The following is a 14508-nucleotide window of genomic DNA, read 5'->3' as shown; positions in this document are numbered from 1 at the left end:
CTCTTAAGTATGTAGATAATTCAATTACCATGCACACATACAAAAATATTATGGTTGTCATGGGGACATAAGCATGGGCAAGTGGGAGACTATGCCCGCAGAGAAACCCAAGGCAAAAAAAAAAAGAAAAGAATTCACCATTGGCAGGACACTGGAGAGAGATGCCAGCGTGGTTCGTTAGCCATGCCCATCTGCAGCTGGGGCCGGGTGGTGTCAGCAAGAGTTGCTGTCTGACGAAGATAAAAGCCAGCCCCAAAAGCATGGAAAGAGGAACGCCGGGAGTGGGAGAAATGGCGGGGGACCGCTGCGCTAAGGGCATCCAGCTGCAGCAGGAAGCCGAAAAGCTGGTGCCAAGAAAAGTGGTTGTGGCAGCAGGGGCTGCAGGAGATCCCCACGCCGAGGACGACTGGCAGGGATCAGAGGAGCTGGCAGTGGCAGCAGCAGCAGCAAGAGCCATTGGGGGAGCTTCTACTGGTGGCGGCCGGCGCCGAGATGCCAGATCGGAGGCGGCTCCAGGAGGAGACAAAGAAACCCCTGGCTGGGGTGAAAGTGCAGCTCCCAACTCAGGGGATGTACTAGCTTAGGGGCACTTGGTGTGAAGGGAATGGAGGGCCCTCAGCTCCACAGTTGCCCCTCCTCTTTTTCTTTACTTTTCTTTTCTTCCTCTGACCTTTCTTTCCTGATGTGTGTGGTTTTGTTGGTGTGGGTCTTCTTGTGCTTTTCTTTTGTCTGTCTATTTTAGTTCCCTGCCTAGAGCAGGTTAACTCAGCACACCTTACCAAGTATTGGGGAATTAGAAGCCCCAACTGAAGACAAAAGATAATGTGTCAATGCGGCGACAACCGGACATTTCCTCTGGTGGGACTGTGCACCTCCTGAATTAAGTGAAGGTCCTGTATCTCAGCCAGGAACCTCCTGGAACGGTCCGACCTGGCTGACTGTTCCCCCCAGCAGATGTCCGGGTAATTTAAATCACCCATGACAACTGTATCCTTTGCCTTAAGTGCTTCTGCAAGCTGGCCTGAAAATTCCCGGTCCAGCTCCTCCCCTTGGTTGGGGGGTCTGTAGTAGACCCCCAACATTTGATCCCTCTCCCCACGGCCCCCTTGTATCTTGACCCAGAGCACTTCAGCTTGCCCCTCTGACCCCATTCTGCTGGCAGAGGATGTGTAGCACTCCTTGACATAGAGCGTCACACCCTTCCTTCCTTCCTTCTCTATCCCGCCTGTAAAGCCTATAGCCCCTAATGCTAACTGCCCAGTCATGGGATGAATCCCACCATGTTTCTGTAAGCCCTATTATGTCTGGGTCTGAACTGGCTATTCTGAGGGCGAGTTCCTCCTGTTTATTCCCCATACTACGAGCATTGGTATATAGGCATTTAAGGCCTTGCCTAGCTGCGTGTGCCACCCCCCGATTTGGGAGAATGCCTGGACCCCTGTTTCTTACCTGGGCACTCCTTGCATTTGACACCTGTCTTGCTCGGATGGTGTCTCCACGTCTTCCTGCGGCCCCCTCCCCAAGCGAGGCTAGTTTAAAGCTTGCCGTATGAGATCAGCCAACCTGGAAGAGAAGACACGCTTACCTTTAGGAGAGAAGTGAAGCCCATCCCACCCCAGCAAGTCCCCCATGCTAAAGCATGGGTCATTATCTAGGAACCCAAGGCCTGCCTGGTGGCACCAACTGTGTAAGCACTGGTTGACCTCGCCAATGCAGGCCTCATGTCGCCATCCCTGCCTACTCACCGGAAGAAGAGAGGAGAATACCACCAGTACCCCTGTCTTCTTAAGCTTGTCCCCCCGAGCCTTGAAATCCTTCATAATGCGGTCAGGGTTGCCCCTGGCCATGTCATTCATTCCCACATGGATGACAACCATGGGATACTGGTCTGCAGGTCAGATGTAGGCCAGGATCCTCTCCATGATGTCTCTAACCTGAACCCCAGGCATGAAGCAGACCTCTCGCATCATGGGGTCAGGCCGGCATATGGGACCTTCCAGTCCTTGTAGGATGGAGTCTCCAATGACGAGGACCCGGCGTTTCTTCCTGCTGGTGTTCGCTCTCTGCCCATTCTTTGTCATGTGGGGAGTGGCATCGTCCCTGCTGGAGGCTCACTGGAGGTGCCATTCTATGCAGCTACCTCAAGCCCGCCTTATGTGAACACCGGCACAAATGCCAGCGCGCCCTTACAAAGCGCGACTGTTTGTGCGCGCTGTTTGCATACGCTGCCCACACATGGCTCGGGAGTGCGGCTCCCTGTCGGATGAGCTAAGAGGGCTCTGATGGCCTTCCCCTCCAGATTCTCCTCAGCTGCGCTGTACCCTCTGCCCCACTTGCCTTAGGGGGAAATCAGCTGTTGCTGCCCCTGCCGCTGTCTCCTCCGCAGCTGCTGCCTTTGCTGCCAAAGTAAGGGGGTACACGTGTGGCACACGTGCGCCCTGTTCCCTCTGCTCCTGCTCCCCAACTGCTGGGGGAATTTCAAACCATGGGCTTTTTAAAGTCCGTAGTTTGAAATTCCTGCGATTGACCCCTCAGCCAATCAGGTCTTTCTTGAAGATAGGCGCCACATTGGCCTTCTTCCAATCTTTGGGCACTTCTCCTGAGCGCCACGAGTTCTCAAAGATCTGTGCCAGTGACTGAGCTATGATGCTTCCCAGCTCCTTAAGTACCCTGGGGTGTAAACTGTCTGGGCCAGCTGACTTGAAGGTGCCCAGCCTCTCAAGGTATTCCTTTACATGGTCTACATTGTTGAAGGGTAACAATTCTCCCTCACCCTGGCCATCACGTACCGTACTGAGCAAGGCCGTCCCTTGGGGCTGGTGAAAAACCGATGTAAATTACCCATTAAGCAGATTGGCTTTTTCTGGGCGTTGGTTGTCAGCTGACCCATAGGATTTAGCAAGGGTCCAATGTTACCTTTGCTTTTCCTCCAGCTCCCCACATACTCAAAAAAGGACTTTTTATTGTCCTTGATATGTGTAGCCAGTTGGAGCTCAGTCACAGCCTTGGCTTTCCTGATTCGCTCCCTACAGGTCCAGAAAGTGGAGAATACTCCTCCGTTGAGGTGGATCCAGTCTTCCATCCTTTATAGGTCTTTATTTCCCACGTCTGGGTTGAAGTGCTGGCTTCGTTAGGTTTTCCAAAGCGGTTTGAAGCTTCCAAAGCGCTTTGGAAAAGCTTCAAAGCCGCTTCGGAAATCCGGCCATAGGGTATAATGGGGAAACAATGAAATATCTATAACTTTGTTGTTTTTTGTCTGATTTGGATGAAATTTACAGGGGTTGTAGCCTCTGCTGTAAGCATGAAGCCTGCTAAGTTTCAAGAAGATCGGTGCAGGGGTTGGGGGGAAATGCACCCCAAATTCTTCAAAGCAATCTTGTGCCATGTCTATGTGTTACAACACAGGGGCGTGAAAACAGCAGGAGTAGTAGCCCCTGGTTAGGCCACAAAGCCTGCCAAGTTTCAAGGTGATAGGTGCCGGGGGTTTTGGGGAACTGCACCCCAAATTCGTGAAAGCAAAGCTCATGTCACTTCTATGTGTTATAATACTGTGGGGTTAAAACTGCAGGGGTGATGGACCCTGCTGAGGCCACAAAGCCTGCAAGTTTCAAGGTGACTGGTGCAGGGATTTGGGGGAAACTGCTCCTTAAACTGCAGACAAGCAAAACTTGTAATATGGGTAACACTGTTTGTGCTAAGGCGCAGCAGGATGAAAGCTGCAGGGATGGTAGCCCCAGCTGTGGCCATGAAGCCTGCCAGCTGTCAAGGAGATAAGTGTAGGGCTTCTGGATTCTGGGGCCCTGCACTCCTAGCTGCTGACAGACAAAACTCGTGACATGGGTGCTTGTGCAACTGTGTCTGTCTTGGGGCAGGGAGGGAACTACTGCAGGCCTGGCTGCTAAGCGACTGTGTTACCAGTTACCATTCAATCATAATTCACTCAGTGACCAGCTCAATACACAGGACCTAGCTAATGTAGCCAGTTAATTGCCATCAATTAGCACCTACAAAACCAGACTAAGGAGAGGAAAGAATCAATACAGACAATCAACTGCCCCAAGACAGACACCGTCAGTCCCACAAGCACCCACGGCACGAGTTTTGTCCGTTAGCTGCTAAGGGTGCAGGGCTCTAGAGCCCCTCTGCTCCTCGACAGCTGGCAGGTGTCATGGCCTCAGCAGGGGCCACCATCCCTGCAGCTTTCACCCTGCTGTGCCTTAACACACACGGTCACCCATGTCACGAGTTTTGCTTGTCCGCAGCTTGAAGGGCAGTTCCCCCCAAACCCCTGCACTGATCTTCTTGAAATTTGGCAGGCTTTGTGGCCTGAGCAGAGGCCATCACCCCTGCAGTTTTGACCCCCCTGTGGTGTAATACATACATGTAACATGAGTTTTGCTTTCAAAAATTTGGTGTGCAGTTCCGCCCAAACCCCTGGACTGATCTCCTTGAAAGTGGCAGGCTTCATGCTCTTGGCAGAGGCTACCGCCCCTGCAACTTTCATCCAAATCAGACAAAAAACAACAAAGTTATAGATATTTCATTGATTCCCCATTATACCCTATGGCTGGATCTCTGAGGCGGCTCCGAAACTTCGGAGCCCCTTCAGCTGGATCAAAACGGGAACCTGGTCCAGAGCTGGTATCCGAAGTGGCAGGATTTGAAGCCAGATCGAATAGCTGCCTACTCGCACAGGCCTAGCTTATATGTATACCCAGCCTAACTGCCAGCATGACCAGCATATCCCATATGGATAGCAGCCAGGTACAGGGGCTATCCTCCCTCTTTCTTTTTTTTCTTAAGTACACCAACTCATGGCAGGTGAGATTGGGCAGACAAGCTAGACAAAAGAAGAATTCTCCAATACATCTCAGCTGGAACATCCCTAATACACCCACTCCAGGGAGCTCCATAACTTATGTCCCATGAATAGAGGGTCACGTTAAGTAGGGACGCTCTCATACCTCCCAACATGCTGCCTTTGTTGACCAGGTCCTGCGTGCCCTCTCTCTCCCACCCCCTATGTCCTCTAGCCCACCAGAGTTTGTCATGAGCCTGACTTCTCCTCATGGCACTCCCTGCTCCACCACCTAAGCCACATGGGGGGGAGGACACCAAACCGATCTGCTTTTCCACTGTCTATCACCACCACCTTTACACACTCATGTGCCGCGTGATCCATCCTACCGCCCTCACATCCCACCCAGACACCAAGCGAGGTTGTACATTTCACGAGCCACTGGGGACTTCAGCTGGTGGCTCCTCCATGGAGCAATTGCCATGGGCATGTATAAGGTGAGCTCCATGGACACCCTAGTCTCTTGCCCCTTCTGCACACAGAGGGAGACCCTGCCATTCATGTGCTCGAGTGCACCAGGCTGAAGCCCCTCTGCCTCCATCTCCACTTCCAGGACCTCCTTCTGAGATTTTAGATGAATTTCACCCTCATCTTTTTATTTTCAGGTACCCTGTCCATGGACCCACCAAGTCCCAGGACCTCCTGGTCAACCTCCTCCTGGTCCTAGCCAAGTGGACCAGGAAGGAGGCTCTGTCTGGGAAGGTGCCTGGGGACTGTGAGGCCACTTTCCTGTCACTCATCCATTCATGTTTGTGGGCAGAGTACCACTCAGCAGCATCCCCCGGCTCCTTAGATGCCTTTGAGGACCAGTGGTGCAGCCCAGGGGGCTCTGCTTGGTGTCCCCCTCCGGAACCCTTCTTTTCACATTTTGATCCCCACATCACTTCTATCCTGTTTTTTCCTTAGTTGTCACCCCTCTCCCCTCCCAAATATATTAGTTGTAGCTTTCACTCTTTGGTCCCACACATTGGGTGCTATTAGTTAATTAGGGGGGCCTTCAGGCCCATGTTCACTGGAAGATACAAATAGACAGGAGCTTCTAAGGCTTGGCCACTTGGTATCTGGGGCCAGCTGGACTGCTGAAGCAGCCCTAACCTGAAGTGGCTCTCTGCATTTTCTACCCACTGCAGCAGTCTGGCAGTGGGGGATGCTGCCTGGCTGTGACCTGCTATCACCAGTAACAGCATCCCCACTCTTCAACCTTTAGCCTGGTGGCTGTGCACCTGCCAGACCTGTATGGGGACTGCATGGCTGCCTCGGCTGTGATATGGGCACTACAGCAGAGTATCCTGCACCTCTAGGACAGCTGCCAGTGGGCCATGGCTGCTCAGCTGGTCGTTGGGCAGCACTACTGTCATGTCTTCTGGTGCCCCCGCTCTGCCATCTGGGCAGTTATTGCCCACAAGATGTGCTCCTTGTGGTGGCCTGCTTTGAACTGTCAAACTATGTCCTCTTGGCCTGAAATGGTCAAGAGGTAAGCCACTTTGTCTGCCCTCCAGCTGGGTCCCCTGTGCTGCTCCTGGACAGGCTCCTCTGCCCAGGTCTTGCCACTTATCTCACCAACAGAGATCCTGGTGTTAAACATTGCAAATTCTCTGATAAGAAACCCAAATTATCTCCTTAAAATACCCAAAATCCATGCTTTTTGCTATTAAAATGAAACACCACTATATAAGGCAGTGTTTCCCAACCTTTTTCACCCCCCTTATTTATTTACCTAAGTAAAACAGTACCACAGCACACTGGACCTGGAGTGGGGGGGGGGGAGGGGTCAGGGAGGGGGTGTGTAGCCAGCTGGACACCAACTGGGGGAGGGGAGCCAGTTGGACAGCATCTGAGGCTAGAGCCATGTCCCCTGCCCCTTGCCCCCTGCCACATGCTGTTCCTGGGAAGTCCTCGACTGGGGATCAGGGACTGAGCTGGGCCCTTTTCTTCTGGGCCAGCCTCCCACTGCACAGGCTGCTCTAGCGGGGCAGGGGAGGGGGTTCTAAGCCTGGCTCTGGAGGTCTCTCATACTCAGAGCGCTCCCCCACCCCCATCTCTCTCATACATCCCTGCTGTCACCTCCACCGGTCCCTCCCGTCCACACCCCCCCAAGTGGTTCCCAGGACCACCCCCCCAGGTTGGGGCTGCATGTACCAGTACTGGTGTGGGCACGGGGCAGGGCTGCAGTGTGGCAGTTGTCCCTGCAGCTACAGCTCCTGCCAGCAGGTCCTGTGCCATCCCATGTGGCCTGCTGTCATGCAGGCTGTGAGATTTGGGGGGATGTGGGGTTTGTGGGGGGAGATTGTGGGGGGGGTGTAGGGCTGGGCCTTTTGCAGCTGAGGTTTGGAGGGTATGTGGTTTGTATGGGGGTTTGTGGTTTATGGATAGGTATGTGAGTGAGGGGTTTGTGGAGGTGGTTTGGTGGTGTGGGGTTTGTGGGTGGATTGTGCGAGGTTTTGTGGGGGTTGGGGGGCCGTGGGGGGGCTGCTCAGGAGGGGTGGGTCCCCCTTTTTCCCATGAGGTTTTTTTTTCTAATACCTGGATTTCCAGGTATCTAATTTAGAGCTGTGCTGTAAATATGCAGCACAAGGAACATTTTTTTGTTCCCAGCACGCCTCTTGTGGCATGTCAAACTGCTTTATGATGCCACAAGAGGCACATGTGCACTTGTCCAGATGCTCTCTGGGATGCCTTTCCAAAGTAAACTCAGGCATCTGAAACCAAGAATTGAGGAGTTAAGGTAAACACCTGAGAACAAAGAAAAAGAGTGTTTATATACACAGCAGTGAAACCTTATCTCTCCTGGACTGAAACTGGCACTTAGCCACTGAGAATGACTTGCATGTGCACCATTTCTGTTTGCTAGTGTTGGGTGTAGCTGTACTGAAGAGTGGAGGAATTGCATGTACCAACTTGGCACAGCTGTGATTATGCTAAGATTGGGGATGGAGGGGAAACCTGCCAGTTGGGGTAGTCTGAGCCTTTTCTGTGACTTTTCTCTGTGTGTTTAGTACCCTTACTGGCATATTTAACACATGAGTAAGGTCATGGGCCTTAGGCCTACAGAGCAACAATTAGCTTCCCCTGTTAATAGAGGGAGCTATTGGATATGTGACACAGATTATGTGGGGCAACAGAAAAACAAAACAGAGACAGGAGTGAGGGTCATAGGTTCATAACAAGTGTATTGAGGGTGCACACCAAGCAGAGCACACTGGACAGTGTCCACTGGCCCTTGAATGAGCCAATGGACACTGTCCAGTGAAACTCTGCCTGAAGATGTAAATGGACCAGGGACAGGAAAGCAGCCCCATAATCCCCAGGGGTACACCTGGCTAGAGCCTTCTTTCTGGTTATATAGATTGCTAGCTTGGCTAGGGCCAAGAGGAGGATGACCAAGAGGTCCTGGGACTTGGTGGGGTCATAAATGAGGAGTGTATAAATGAAAAGGTACAAGGACCAGTGCAACCAGAACCTCAGCAGGAGGCAGTGATTTCAGATGTTGTTTCCTTTTACATAGCTTTGTTTGCCTAACAGTCAAGCCTTTCTCAGAAGGCTCCACTATGGCTGTGTATGCTCCATGGTGGAACAGAATTGTTCAGGTATGTGTATAACTCTGTGTGTGTTCTAGAAAGTGTAGTCAGAGGGAAAGTGTGACTAACCACTATTGGATACCAGAGGAGAGCTTTCCCACTGTTCATCCTTGTGGCTAGGGTACTTACCTAAGAAGTGGGACACCCAGGTTCCAGAATCCCCCCTCCCCTATGACTGGGAGGAGATTTGAACCTGGCTCTCTCACATCCCAGAAAACAGCTCAAAGAGCCCCTGATTGGCTAAGGATTTCCTAGGGCAACCTTCCTCTCCAAACTTCCTCTTGAAGTTGGCCCATGCACAGACAAGGGGGTAGATATGCGGGGCCAAGGAGAGAGCAAGAAAAGTCTGTGTGGTTCAAAAGATTCAGCAAAGGCCACAGGGAGGCCTTTCCAAAGTAAACTCATGCGTCTGAAAACCAGGAATTGAAGAGTTAAGGTAAACACCTGAAAACAAAGAAAAAAAAATGTTCAGATACACAGTAGTGCAACCTTACCTCTCCTCCACTGGACCTGGCACTTAGCCACTAAGAATGACTTGCACGTGCACCATTTCTGTTTGCTGGTGTTGGGTGTAGCTGTACTGAAGAGTGGGGGAATCACATGTACCACCTTGGGCGAACTGTGATTATGTTGAGATTGGGCATAGAGGGGAAACCTGCCAGTTGGGGTAGTCTGAGTCTTTTCTGTGACTCTTCTCTGTGTGTTTAGTACCCTTACTGGAGTATTTGACACATGAGTAGGGTCATGGGCCTTAAGCCCATAGAGTAACAATTACCCTCCCCTGTTAATAGAGGGAGGTATTGGACATGTGCCATAGATGATGTGGGGCAACAGAAAAAGAAAACCAGGATGGGAGTGAGGGTCATGTGACTCTTCTCTGCCTGTTTAGGACCCTGTCTGGGCCCTAAAGTTTAGCAAAGGAGAACCCTGTGACCTGCTTTCCCCATAGGAACAGAATGCCTGATGCTACCAGCTGCCTTGAAATTACACTTATCACTAGAAAACCTGTAGGGTAAAAAGGCAGAATAGGTTTATTGAATAAGACAGAAAACCATAGGAAAAGAATGTGTTAATTTTGGAAGCAAATATATATAAATAAAAGAAAAACACCTCACTACTACCTAACAACCTGAAGTAGCTTCCCAGAGTTCCCTCTGTTTTAGGCAGCTAGCGATCTACTAGCTCAGATGATCTCGGGTGATCCTTACAGCCCCTTTCAGGCTCAGTTCCCTGCTTCTTCTGATTCTGGGTCCCTTACCTCCATAAATCACCTGTGTCCTTATCTCCCTCATCTCTTTTCTATTCTGTTCCATGGAAACATTCCTCAGCTCTATTGATGATCCAGAGTTTTGTTGAAGACCCATCTGATACCCATCTCAGCCATTGTCTCTAATGAGAAGTCATTTGTCATTGGAGTTGACTATAAGCAGACAGATAATGTGCTGATTAGGCCAGACTGCTAGAATGCAAACACACCTTCTATATCAAATGCCACATTTCATACAAACACATGAATGATAAAAATGAACATACCATTATTATCTGTTGATAGAGACCAAACAATGTAGTAAGTGTAAGCCAGGTACACCCAAGGGTGTTCCCTATTCTCAGTTGGATGGGACGGGTAGGCAGGAGGGGGTGCTGTGAGAGGGACGCCAGAATTTCGAGCAGATCCCTCTTTCCTCTATAGCCCAAGCCCAAAGTTCTTAACTATGTACAGTTTATTGAGTTACCAACATATATATCTAAAACTCTTTAAAATAGATACAGTTACAGATATAGATACAAATATACATATAAATATCTGTTAGCTGGAGGAAGTCAGCCCTAGGGAGGGCATTTGGGTAAGTACCCATGCCTCAGGCCTAGAAGAGGAGTGGATCCCAGGACAGCCAATCCAGCAAGTTTATACCACAAGTAGGTTAGCTAATAAAGACATCCTTACAGAGCCCATTATACAGAATTAATACACCCAACTATTTGTAACAATAACAACAGATACCGAATAGGAAACATAACTATACCAGATATTATACGCACTCTATCTGGGTTCCAACCATTTGGTCCCTCAAATGGGATAGGGTCTTCTCCCCCTACCCCACTTTCCCCAGGGTCCCTTGCCCAGGTTCCCAGTAACTTCCAGTCCTTCCTCTGGGGGCTGTCAAACTGGCCGCTGGGTCCCCACACCATCTCAGGCCTCCTGGAGCCATTGGCCTTGAGTTGAAGTTTCTTCCCTCTGGGCCCTAGGCCCCAAATTGGGCACCCAGGGAGCTCCTATGGGAGCTGAGTCCTTTCTGACTCTGGCTCCCCAGCCTCATGCCAGGGGTCTTTCCCCTTCCCGGGCCCTGCTCTGGGCACCGGGGCTCTTTTAGTTTAATGTTAAGCCACACTGCAGGGCTCTAGTTATCTGGCCTAGAGCCGGTGCTAACTTGAGCAGCCTTGAGCTGCTCCCAGGGCCAGCTCTCCATGCGCCAGCCTGCACACCAAGTGGGGCCTAAGCAGCCTTGAGCTGCTTCTAGGGCCAGCTCTCCATGAGCCAATCCACACACCATCAGGCAGGATCCAGATGATGGTCTTCTCTGGAGCTCCTCTCTCCTTGCCATCCCTCACTGCATCTGCCCAGCATGCTGAGCACGCTGGGCTTTTATTTACACCAGAGGCCCTGCCCCTGAAGTCTGCCAGACCTGCAAAGCACAGTCTTAAATCAGGTCCAGGGGTTTCTCGGATCCTCCCCACTCGGAGCAGGGGCAAACAAGCCCCTCGCAGCTGTTACCTGATTGGTGGAAATGTTCCACCAATCTGAAGTGTACTTCTCCAAGCTGGGCTTTGCCAGGCAAAAGCAGCGAGCCCGCCACATTAGCAAAAGTTGGAGAAATACCATTTTCTCCAAAATGAAGCAGTGTAGATTTGGGCTTCCTGTGACAGGAAGTAAACATCAGGACCCGGAAACCTTACTCAGAACCTCTAGCTTGGAGCCTCTTGCATGTTCCTGCTTGCTCTTGTGCCTGTGTTGGGCCTCCCAGCCTGTATCAACTACTTGTCCTGACCACATTGGCAATGTGTGGGGGATTTCATAGACATTAGGGCTGGAAGGGACTGTGAGGGAGTGGCGGCTAGGGGCGGCCGTGAACCCCCTACCGTCACGTTAGGGTGACGTAGCACCCTCAGAATCTCGCCCGCCACGACTTTGATGTTAAGAAATATGATGTGGAGGCTGCCAGTTTCCCTAATGGACGGTCTTGTTAGTCGTCCCTATTCCCAGACGGGTATTTGATAAGCGTCCTGCCTTAAGGGCAATGCGTGCCTCCAAGCCTCCCCCTTAGCACGCCCCAAGCCTCGCAGCTATTCCGGGGGACGCTTGTATGGTCCCTCGCCCCTCGGGTGCCCTTGCTCTCACTCTCGGGCACCGGGCTCTGCACCCACCTGGCGCCTCCTTGGGTCGGGCCCCAATCTCTGGCCCGTTCCCACGCCTTGGGCCTATCACGCTGGCGCCCAGCTACTTGCTGGCGCCTCCTGGGTCGGCTCCTCCAGCGCCGCTCACTACCGGCCCCCTGGGCCGGGTTCTAGCCGGTGCCTGGCTAATCGCCGGCTTTGCCCGAGTCTGGAGCGCTCTCGCCGCCCTAGCCTCGGCGCCCTCGGGCCGGCTCGCTCTCGCCGCCCTAGCCTCGGCGCCCTCGGGCCGGCTCGCTCTCGCCGCCCTAGCCTCGGCGCCCTCGGGCCGGCTCGCTCTCGCCGCCCTAGCCTCGGCGCCCTCGGGCCGGCTCGCTCTCGCCGCCCTAGCCTCGGCGCCCTCGGGCCGGCTCGCTCTCGCCGCCCTAGCCTCGGCGCCCTCGGGCCGGCTCGCTCCCTGCACCCGGATCTCGGGTCTCTCGCCACCCTAGTCTCAGCGCCCTTGGGCAAGCACTACCGCCGCCCTCGTCTCGGCGCCCTCGGGTGGCTAGCTAGGCTGGTCTCGCCGCACTAGCCTTGGCTCTATCGCCGCCCTAGTCTCGGCGCCCTCGGGCCGGCGCTCTCTCGGCCTGGCGCGCTTGCCCTAGCTCTATCGCCGCCCTAGTCTCGGCGCCCTCGGGCCGGCGCTATCGCCGCCCTAGTCTCGGCGCCCTCGGGCCGGCGCTATCGCCGCCCTAGTCTCGGCGCCCTCGGGCCGGCGCTATCGCCGCCCTAGTCTCGGCGCCCTCGGGTGGCTAGCTAGGCTGCTCTCGCCGCGCTAGCCTTGGCTCAATTGCCGCCCTAGTCTCGGCGCCCTTGGGCCGGCACTACCGCCGCCCTAATCTCGGCGCCCTCGGGTGGCTGGCACTATCGCCGCCCTGGCCTAAGCTCTATCGCCGCCCTGGCCTCGGCGCCCTCGGGCCGGCTCACTATCGCCGCCCTAATCTCAGCGCCCTTGGGCGGCTAGCTAGGCCGCTCTCTGTCTCTGCCCTGCTCCGGGCCTTGCCCTCTCGGGCTGACTCTGCGCCTCCTGCGCTCTGTCACTGCTCCGCTCCAGGGTTAAACACCGCCCTTCTGGGCTGGGGTCTGTAACCCGCACACTGCGCCTCCCTGGCGCAATACCATGCCCAGCCGCACTGACACTAGTGCCCCCGGCACTGTGCCTCAACTGGGCCCTGGGAACCCCCAAGCTGTTGGGGAGCTCCCCTGAGGCCTCCTCGCTCCCCTACAGCCTCCCCGGTCCTCCGGATGTAAACTATAACTAAACACTCAAGCCATCTGGCTATAACATAAGCAAAGGCTCCACACGCCTAATAACTCCAAGCCCCACCAGGGCTCTCAATCCTACCTCCAGTTAGGGCGATCCTGTTCCCTGCATCATTGCAGCCGGTCAGCGCGATGAAGTAGTAGCCACTAACCCCGGCCACTCAGCTCAGTCGCAGAGCTCCTGCTCCTGCGACAGCCAGAAGGGAACTGTGTTTCAGGCTCTGGCCTGAGCTGGTTTTTAAAGGCCTGGCCCTGCCCCCTTCCGGTCATGTGACCACCTGGTTGCCCCTGGCAACCAGGCACCTGAGCTGCCTGGGTGATTGGCAGCCCTGCCAATCACTGTCACAATCACGGAGCCCTTCTGTGACTCCGTGACAGGGACCTTGGAAGATCATCGAGTCCAGCCCCAAATCTTTTTACAATGTAGGTGCTTGAACCACCTCCGATGGCAGGCTGTTCCAGCCCTTGGGGGCTCGGACAGTAAAGAAGTTCCTCCTTATGTCCAGCCTGAAACGGTCTCACGGTACTTTATGACCGTTCGACCTCGTCGTCCCTTGGGGCGCTGTGGTGAAGAAAGGTTCCCCCAGATCCTGGTGGTCACCCGTGAGAAACTTATAGGTGGGCATGAGCTCACGCCTGAGCCTGCGCCTTTGCAGGCTAAAGAGCCCCGTGGCTCTCAGCCTGTCGTCGTCAGGTCTGTTTTCCTGACCTGTGCTGATGCGCGTGGCTCTTCTCTGGAGCCTCTCAAGCTCCTCCACATCCTCTTTGAATTGCGGAGCCCAAAACTGGAGGCAGTACTCCAGCTGCGGCCTCACCAAAGCCGAGTACAAGGGGAGAATGATGTCCCAGGATGCACGCAAGTCCACATGAACCCTTGAGCGTGGCGGTGCACCCCCTACAAAAAAGGCGGCAGTGCACCCCCCTACCCTCATCACCCCACCACCACCACCGACACTGTCTGTGGCATCTGTGGGCAGTCAGCAATCACTGCTGGCTGCCACCAACGCTGCCGGCAGTGTCTGCGGGTGGTCACTGACCCCTGGTCCGCGTTCATCACCTACCCCACACCCCCATTGCCAACAGTGTCAGTGATGTCTGAGGGAGCTCCCTGCTTACTGCTGCCATGCTGCCACCACTGCCGTGCCCCCCGCAGCCACCAGGGGCATACGTCATTCATGCCTGACCACAACCTTATTCCAGCCCTTAGCCTTCAGTGGTAAGAGGTGTTCTCCCTGTAGGTGTAGGTATTCTCCCTGTGCCACCATGGGGAGAAGAGCCAGCTGTGTGTGAATCCTATCATCCATCTGTCCAGCCACATCTGACCTGAGGTGGGTCATTGTGGCCTGCAGTCAGAAAAGGTTGCCCACAACTGTGCAC

The sequence above is a fragment of the Crocodylus siamensis genome, chromosome 9 (genome assembly GCF_052110815.1).
Source record: "Crocodylus siamensis isolate JL-2025a chromosome 9, ASM5211081v1, whole genome shotgun sequence".
Lineage (NCBI taxonomy): Eukaryota > Metazoa > Chordata > Crocodylia > Crocodylidae > Crocodylus > Crocodylus siamensis.
The sequence above is the reverse complement of the archived record's forward strand: the minus strand, read 5'-3'. Positions refer to the sequence as shown.